A 9,039-nucleotide genomic window follows, 5' to 3' on the forward strand; every position below is an offset into this window, starting at 1 on the left:
AAAAAAAAAAAAAAAAAAAAGGCACCATCCTTGAAGCAGAAAGTAGCCCTCACCAGACACTGAATCTGTTGACACCCTGATCTTGGACTTCCCAGCCTGCAGAACCATGAGCAGTACATTTCTGTTGCTTATAAATTACCCAAGCTCAGGTATTTTGTTACAGCAGCCAAAACAGACTAGGACAGTACCCTTATAAGAAAAGCAAGGCAGAAATCTCCCCCGCTTTCCAGGAGCACACACCAACAAAAGGCCATGTGAATACATGGTGAGACGGCAGCTGTCTGCAAACCAGGAAGACAGTCCCCATCAGAACTCCACCATGCTGGCACTTTGATCTCAGACTCCCAGCCTCCAGAACTGGGAGAGGGAAATTTCTGTGGTTTAAACCACCCCATCTGTGGTACTTTGTCAGGGCAGCCTGCACTGACTGAGACACAGGGTAAACCCCCATTTAACTCCAACCTTCCCCTCAAGGTGAGCAAGCTTGTCCCTCAGGTCACCTTCCTCCCACTGCTAAAAGTAATCCCACCTTAGCCAGCCACAAGTGATCTTCACTTCTTTCCTTCCTTCCTTCTACAGATCATGGGACTAAGCTTCTGACTTCTGGAAGTCAGGGAGAAGATACAGAAACCGAACATATGTTTCTGCCCACATCGGGCATGGGACGTCCTCTCTTTCAAAGACCAAGTCGAAAAAATCTGACGGCTCCAGGAGGGTTTGCACCAACATCATTCCAGGAAGAGGTGTTCTGTCTGCTTCTTTCCAACTGTGCTTGGCCTTGTCCAACATTCTCTCTCCAACATGTGCGCTGTGTCTGGTTTTTATAAATATCCTCTGGAAGGAGGTGAAAAGGTCATCCTGACTCACATCAGCAAAAGTAAGAGGGCATTGGTGGAGCTTGTCTCCATCAATGATATATTTTAGAAATCTCCTAGCAACAACAAGCCTCTTTGTTATTGAAGTGAAATGTTTTTGAAACATGAAGACACAAAAAATACACAAAGTCTGGGTACACCCAGACACCCAAAACTCTTGCACTTGGCAATGCAGTTATATTTTGCTGAAGTTAATGTGGTAAGGGTCAGGAGAGCAGACAGCAGAAGGACAGGGGCCAAACAGAGGTGCAATTTCCACACAACGTTTATCTCTGCCTGTCCCTAAATACCCTATTTCCACTCCACCTGGAGATCTCAGCTGTGAACTATGCAAGGGTGAGAAGTCTTGGTTTTCCCAAGCTTTGCCAAGGTCAAAAGCATTATGAAGAATGTTATTGTAATTAAACATCATGAAAGCATCATGGAGGATGCTATTATAATTAAACCAACAGTTTTCATCTCCCCCACATGCTGCAATAGAACGTAAGTGTATTTAAAAAAAAAAAAAAAAGAGCTGGGGGAGTTGTGTAACGGAGAAAGTTCAGAAAAGAGAGGAGAATTCTGGAGGAGAGTTAAGTGCTAAGGAATGGGTGTGGGTGTAGCCCAGTCCAGAGGCCCTCCAGGGAAAGAAAAGAAGAAAGGAGCAGGCTTTCTGGACAGACAGGGAGCCTGGGAGAAAGATGAAAAAAAAAAAAAAAAAAAGTAGACTGGGTCATCAGATATTTCCTGAATGTACTCAGGAAGAGACCAACGAGAAGGTGTAATTCCACATACGCAGGAACATTTGCTACATTCTTCCAGACAGAACCCCAGGGACACGGGGCCCCACAGGCAATGTCCTGCTGTTCACACCAGCTTTAAGAGTGTCCAGACAGGACATTCAGAGATGGCATTTCTCAGATCAGAACCACTAAGAACTGCTGATGTGTTGTGTAACTAAAAGGTGAAAACAGGGCAAAGAATTCGTCTAGGCACGGTGGCTTATACCTGTAATCCCAGCACTTTGGGAGGCCAAGGCAGGCGGATCACCTGAGGTCGGGAGTTTGAGATCAGTCTGATTAACATGCAGAAACCCCGTCTCTACTACAAATACAAAAGTAGCTGGGCATGGTGGCGCATGCCTGTAATCCCAGCTACTAGGGAAGCTGAGGCAGGAGAATCGCTTGAACCCGGGAGGCGGAGGTTGCAGTGAGCTGAGATCGCGCCTTTGCACCCCAACCTGGGCAACAAGAGTGAAACTCCGTCTCAAAAAAAAAAAAAGAAGAAGAATTCAAGGGCACAGACTGCGCCCTGCTGGCTCTACACCTATAGCATTTCATCCTGCCCTTCCTAAGCCTAGGCTCTTCGCAGTCTCACTCCCTCCTTTCCAGGGTGTGCTTCCCCCGTGGGTGGTCTCCACGCTACACCCTGCCTGGCGGAGTCCAGTGGCTTCCCCTGTCCAGTCTCCTCCACCTCCTGCTTCTGCTCACGACCTCCTTCAGGGGTTCATACTTCCTGCCCTCTTCCCCCATTGTAATTTTTTAAACCATGCTATGCAAACTATGCAAGGTCCCTTGTTTCTGCCTCAAAGACATGCCCCAGTTAACCATGGAGAGCACTCAGGGAATTCACTCTGACTGCCTTTTGTGCTTAGAGTTAGTTATCCTCTGCTACTGCCCTAATCCATGGTGAATCCACCCACTAATCCGTGGAGAGGCTGGTGCCCACCTGCTTCCCTTATCTCAGACCCATCTCTCTTTGCCTCTGAAGATGACTAGGGTGGTGGTCATCTGTCCCCAAATACTTCCTGACTTAATGGTATTCATCACCCAGCTCCGACAGACATTGAGGGAATTCCTAACTGGCCAGTTACACCATTCTTTAACCTTAGACATGGAGAGCACTGGTGGATATAATTACACTTGATAGCTCTTGCCACAATATTGTCTGTGGTCCTTATGGGGGCCCTTTTCTTCTCTATTTGTTTTTTTAATCTGTCCCCTTTTTCCCCATTTATAATCCTCATTAACTGCCCCCCCACAAGTAGCTATTCTAATGTATTTAACATCCATCTTTTTGTATGTTTTCTTGCACAATGTTTCTTGTCTTTGGTGTACATGTATTTTTAATTTGTGGAAATGATTTATGTTGCATATTTTTTGTTTCTTTTTTTAAAATCAGCATTATGTTTTTTAAGAAAATCCACATTGCTATTGTACACTGAACCCATTGCTTCTTGTTACTGCAGAGTATTTCCATAGATGATGTATATCTACCATGTTTCACTTAGGAACTTTCCTGGTATTGTAACTCTCCATCAACATCATAATATATCAACATATTAATATAAACATCCTTATATGTTTCCCCCTACAGACCAGAATGAAAACTCTTTGGGTTACACATCTAATTATGAAATAGTGGGGTCACGGTTTATGCAGGTGTTTAATTTACCTAAGTAGTACCAGATTACTCATGAAAATGGCTACGTGTCAGTACTAGACTCTCACCCATAGTACATGAGGGGCCCTAGATAAGCCAAACCCCTTTCTCCACCATCAATTGACATCACCCCACTTTCTAATTGTTTCCTGTCTAAATTGGTATAAAGTGAATTTTAATTTGCATTTCTCTGCTTATTCCTATATATAAGCATTCCTTTATAATTATCGTCTTTTGGATTCTCTTTTTTCTAAAATGCCTGTTCATATCTTTTGTTCATTTTTCTATTAGAGTTACTTTTCAGGTCTTCTTTGAAAATTCTGCTTAGTAACCCTTTGTCAGATTTAAACATTGCAAATATCTTCTGCCATTCTGACATTTCTCTATGAACTTTGTCTATAATGTCCTTCCATGAAATAAAATTAATTATGATGTAAACAAATGTATCAATTTTTTTGCCTTCTGGTTTGTACTTCTGGTTTTTTATTTAAGAAGTCCTTTCTTATCTTTCTGCTAAAGACATTCTCCTAACATTTTCTTCTATTAACTTTATAGCTGTAGTTCTTACCATCAGCAGACCTATTGTCTAGAGTAAGCTTTTGATCTATCTGGAGGTGGAGTCTGCTTTTGCATGCTGTGTAAGGTGAGGATCTCATTTTTACCTTTTCTGTGCAGAGCCTTTCTGGCAGTCATTCAAGCAATTTCCCAGTAATGTGTGGTGTCTCATCATTGTTTCTAATATGCTTAAGTCTGTCCTTGAGCTTCCTGTCCTGTTCCATTGGTCTGTATGTTAATGCATATGATTTGTATTACTATGGCTTTGTTGCATGTTTTAATATCTGGATAAGTTCCCCTTTTTATTTTTGTTTTCTTTTTAAAATTGACTTACCGACCAGGTGCAGTGGCTCACACCTGTAATCCCAGCACTTTGGGAGGCCGAGGTGGGCAGATCACCTGAGGTTGGGAGTTCGAGGTCAGCCTGACCAACATGGAGAAACCCCATCTCTACTGAAAACACAAAAATTAGCTGGGCGTGGTGGCACATGCCTATAATCCCAGCTACTCAGCAGGTTTAGGTGGGAGAATCACTTGAACCTGGGAGGCAGAGGTTGCGGTGAGCCAAGATCACACCATTGCACTCCGGCCTGGGCAATAAGAGTGAAACTCCTTCTCAAAAATAAAAAAATTAAAAAAAAAAAAATTGACTTACCTATTTGTCAATCCTTATTCCTTCCAAAATTTCTGGAGTTCTTGAGAAAAAAAATCCAACTAGAATTTTGATTTGAGAGTGCACTGAGATGATAAACTAATTTGGGAAGAGCTGCAATCTTTATAACATTGAATTGTTCATCCAAGGACACAATATTTATTGATATCATGTTCTATGCTTCCTATAAAAGTTTAAAAATATTTTTCCAGAGAAGTCTGATGTAATCTTGATCAAAGCAATTCCTAAATATTATATAGTTTTTGTTACTATTAGAACGGAAACTTATTTTTTATGATATATTCTGGTTAATTTTATTGTAAAAAGAGCAGTATAGCAGAGCAGGAACTGAAATTTTCATTTTGTCTAAGTTAATTATTCCTTCCCACTAACAAGAGAAGAAGGTCTTCCTGAGCTGAGCTCTGCCAGGAGAAGAAAAGTTGACTTTTCTCCCTGCCTTTCCCCTTCCTCGAATCAGTGATCCCTACCTAACCTTCAACGTTTAAAACCATTCCTGGCCAGGCGCGGTGACTCATGCCTATAATCCCAGCACTTTGGGAGACCCAGGCAGGCGGATCATCTGAGGTCCTGAGTTCAAGACTAGCCTGACCAACATGGAGAAACCCCCGTCTCTACTAAAAATACAAAAAATTAGCCGGGCATGGTGGTGCATCCCAGCTACTCGGGAGACTGAGGCAGGAGAATCACTTGAACCTGGGAGGCAGAGGTTGCAGTGAGCAAGATCGCACCATTGCACTCCAGCCTGGGCAACAAGAGCAAAACTCCATCTCAAAAAAACAAACAAACAAACAAAATAAATAAATAAATAAATAAATAAAATAAAAACCCATTCCTGATTGAGAACTGCTAGGTTAGAAAAATAACATCAAACTGTAAAATTTACAGTGACATTTAGTGGGATTTTAAAAACCAACTCCTTCATTCATATTTCTCACTCTCGCTTCGATTTCACCCCTTTTATTCCATAGTCCTTTCTACTAAGTCTCAGTGCATGGAGTACCCTGTCCTTCCCTCTGCAAATTCTGCCCCTCTTAACCAGAAAAGGAGTTCTGCAGCTTGCATTCCCACTCGCTTCTTACAAATGCCTCAACTTCGGTGGGCCTGAGTAGAGGTTTGCGGCATGAGCAGGGTAGGGATGAGCTCCAGTTCTGTAAATGAAAACAACATTGGGTGCCCAATTCCAATTTAATATCTTAATTTACTCTAAGAGCACTCTGGCTAACCCCCAACTGGTTTATTTGGAAATTGCAAAGAACACCTTGCCAAGTCAAGCATTATTTTTCCTTGGAAACACCACAATGCAATCTCATATGAAGAAAGAACATCCTTAGAGTCTCTGTGACTTTGACCTTCCCCCTTTCATGAGCTGTGGCATGATAGTATGACGGAGCTGTTTACCATTTCCTGGGCCTGATACACATTGTGAGAGTCATCACACTAGCTAAAAGTGATTCTCTTTCCGCCATCTCCAGCTCTCATTAAGTTTTTTTCTGGTTTGTTTTGTATGGGTGCCAAAGAGTCATCGAATAGATATGGTGAGTGTGAAGAAGCAAGGACAGTTTACCCTACCAGAATCCCTTTCCTGACCCTTGGATCACAATTGAAACTTGTGATTGTCTTAGTCCATTTTCTGCTGCTATAAAAATATACCACAAACTGCATAATTTACAAAGAAACCAAATTTATTTCTCAGAGTTCTTAAGACTGGTAAGTCCAAGAGCATGGTGCTAACATCTGGTTGGGATCATTCTATTGTGAAAAGCATCATATGGTGAACAAGCATATGAGATGGAGAGAGGAAATCAGGCCAAGCTCATCCTTTTATCAGGAGCCACTCCCACAATAACTAACCCATTCTTATGATACCTGCACCAATCCACTGATGAAGACAGAGCCCTCATGAGCGAATCACCTCTTAGAGATCTCACCTCCCAATAATGTTACATTGACAACTAAATTTCAACAAGAGTTTTGACAGGGACATTCAAACCATAGCAGTGATCCAAACCTTTCTTTCTCCCTGCCAGTCCAAGTTCAACTTAGACAAGACTACCACCTGTCCTGTAGATACATTTCGTTGGGTTTAGAGAGCCTGTGGTGGGAGTACAAACCACCGCACAGTCCAAGTTATCAAAATGAGGTTTAGTTGCATGGGGAAGTGGATTGTTTACAGTCTTATCAAATTCCCAGGCACCTGCCTGTAAAATGAGATCACTCCAAACCTGGATAACATTTTACTTGCAGAAGACATTACTTCCCCATTCATTTATAACTATTTCGTGTCCTGTGCCTTCTATCAGATTTTCGTCCCTGCCTTTCCCCTTCCTTCAATTAGTGATCCCCACCTAACCTTCAATATTCAAAACCATTCTTGACTGAGAACCACTAGGTTAGAAATACAACATCAAACTGTAAAATTTACAGTGATATTCAGCTGGATTTTAAAAACCAACTCCTTTGAGGCCCTTTCTATGTCCCTGTTTTCACAACAGAGTTTATCACTTTCTTCCCTAAATCTCTGTGCGGCATTCCTGGGCAAATACATCCATCATACCCAATTAGGCAAAAACAGACAAGAAAATCTAATTCTCTCCTCTTTCCTTCCTCCCTTATACTGAACTGTGGCTAAAAGCAGCACTCACTATTAGTGATACTAATCTGGTACTTAATTATCCTCAAGTTTATGTCTTCCCCAAAATCTGTTCATCCTTCACCTCTGCACTTTGTCACCAATAACAGACTGTAAGCTCCATATGAAAGACCCGTACCTGGTCGATTCCTCCAGTCTCTCCCAACACAGTGGTACAGATTTAGTAACTCTCAATACCTATCGGGGTGAACTAAGTAGCTGACTCCGCTTCTGAAACTTCCATACAGATCTGGGGTGTGATGGCAAACCTCCACTTCAAACCCAGTTTCTCGACAAGCCATTTTATTCATGGACAGGACACCAGGGGCACAGTGAGTGCTTACATGTGTATTTTAAGTTAGCATGACTGTGCAATTCCTGTATCTCCTGGGTGTTGCCTTTTCTCTTTAAAGATGGCATTCCTGCTTCACATTTTACTGTCACATAAGACATACTCTAGCCTCTATAATGGGTGCTGAGAAGTGGATATTGTAGCCCCAAAGGTTTTTAAGCCCCCTGATGAACATATCATTACGCATTCACAACGGTGAGGTGCATTGTTAGGTTTTCAGCAGCCTGCAAGAGAGACCCCGCTGAGCAAGATGGAGAAAGTCGCGGCAATTAATTGGTAGAGTTGAATTGTTAACATTCTCTCAGTGTTCCCAGCACAGGGCTCTTGACTGGCTTGCTGGAGAAAATAACTGGGGGTGGGAGAAAATGGAGGGTGGAGTAGAGGAGGAAAAACTCTCATTAAAACCCCAATCAAGTCATTTTAGCACTTTTTTTTCCACAAGGCATTTGCTTTGAGTCTAGAATGTTATACTTGTTGAACGCTATTATCATAACAAATCACTGCTCTTTCCTAAAACCTGAAATTATTTGCTTTCCTTGGGAGACTTTTGTGTAGGGTGTGTACTGGGATGCTCACATGCTGGATTCCCAAGAGGATATATGTTTGCACTACCGTCTCTGACAATATGCAATTCTGTACAGGTGCACACATATGTAGGTACATTGTGATGCCAAGACGAGTGTGCTATAACAGAACAGGGACTCCTATCATAACATGTTCCAAGTTGTGTCCATTTCTTTCTCTTTTTGGGGGTATTGGGCTGAAAGAGAATTGGGTATTTCTCAAAAATGATCTGGTGAGTGCCCAGAAAACCTTTTCACACATAAAGGTTGCTGTCATAGTAGACGCTGGTGACAGTGCGTGCACAGGTCTTTCTAGAGCTGCTTTCCACTCCTGCCTTGGTCACAGGGATCTCCTGGTAGCTGTGCCTGTCAACGTGGCCCCATACCCTGAGCCATGTTAACTGGGACCAGAGTGAGCACCAGACCTGTGCCAGACCAGTGAGAATCTCAAATTCCAGACCCCAGGACTTTGGAATAGGAAGTAAGAGGTAGACGCTAAGGTGTGTGTTTTCTATCAGGTAGACTGAGGGGCAGATAAAGTCATCCAGCTAAGAGAAGAAAGGAGAATAACACAAAAACAGATAGAAAAGGGAGATGGAGAGAGAGTGCTGCCTGCGTGCCCAATAGAGCATCCTGTCTCTAGGGCTGATCTGTCCAGCTGATGTCTGCATCCATGGAGTAAGGACCTTTCCGCTGATGTTCAGGGATGAGAAAGAAAAATCAGGAAAGAAAATCCTCACTGAGAATCCTAAGAAGTGAATCTTCATCTTGAAGAGAAACATTCCTATGCCTCCTACATTATTTCTGCCTCCTCCAGCAGCAAATTTCTAGCGACAAAACATACCATCAAACACATCTTATTCAGGGACAAGTATCAGTGTATTGTCATGATTAAATTTGACTCATATCAACACAGGTACTCAAAGATTTCATGTGCTATATATTTATCTACCCCCGTTATTGAGAAACTT

At 42.3% G+C, this 9,039-nt stretch overlaps 1 pseudogene across 1 annotated transcript in view; it reads left to right on the top strand.

The window, feature by feature from the left end:
• The window catches only part of LOC105526811, a 9,816-nt pseudogene extending 989 nt beyond the window's left edge, over positions 1-8,827 (top strand). Inside the window, exon 2 of the transcript XR_001004149.1 lies at positions 8,773-8,827. The product of XR_001004149.1 is annotated as a 40S ribosomal protein S2 pseudogene (transcript). The remainder of the gene's footprint in view (positions 1-8,772) is intronic.
• The last annotated feature ends 212 nt before the right edge of the window (positions 8,828-9,039 follow it).

Source organism: Colobus angolensis, unplaced genomic scaffold (genome assembly GCF_000951035.1).
Source record: "Colobus angolensis palliatus isolate OR3802 unplaced genomic scaffold, Cang.pa_1.0 Scaffold6, whole genome shotgun sequence".
In the NCBI taxonomy this organism is placed as follows: Eukaryota; Metazoa; Chordata; class Mammalia; order Primates; family Cercopithecidae; genus Colobus; species Colobus angolensis.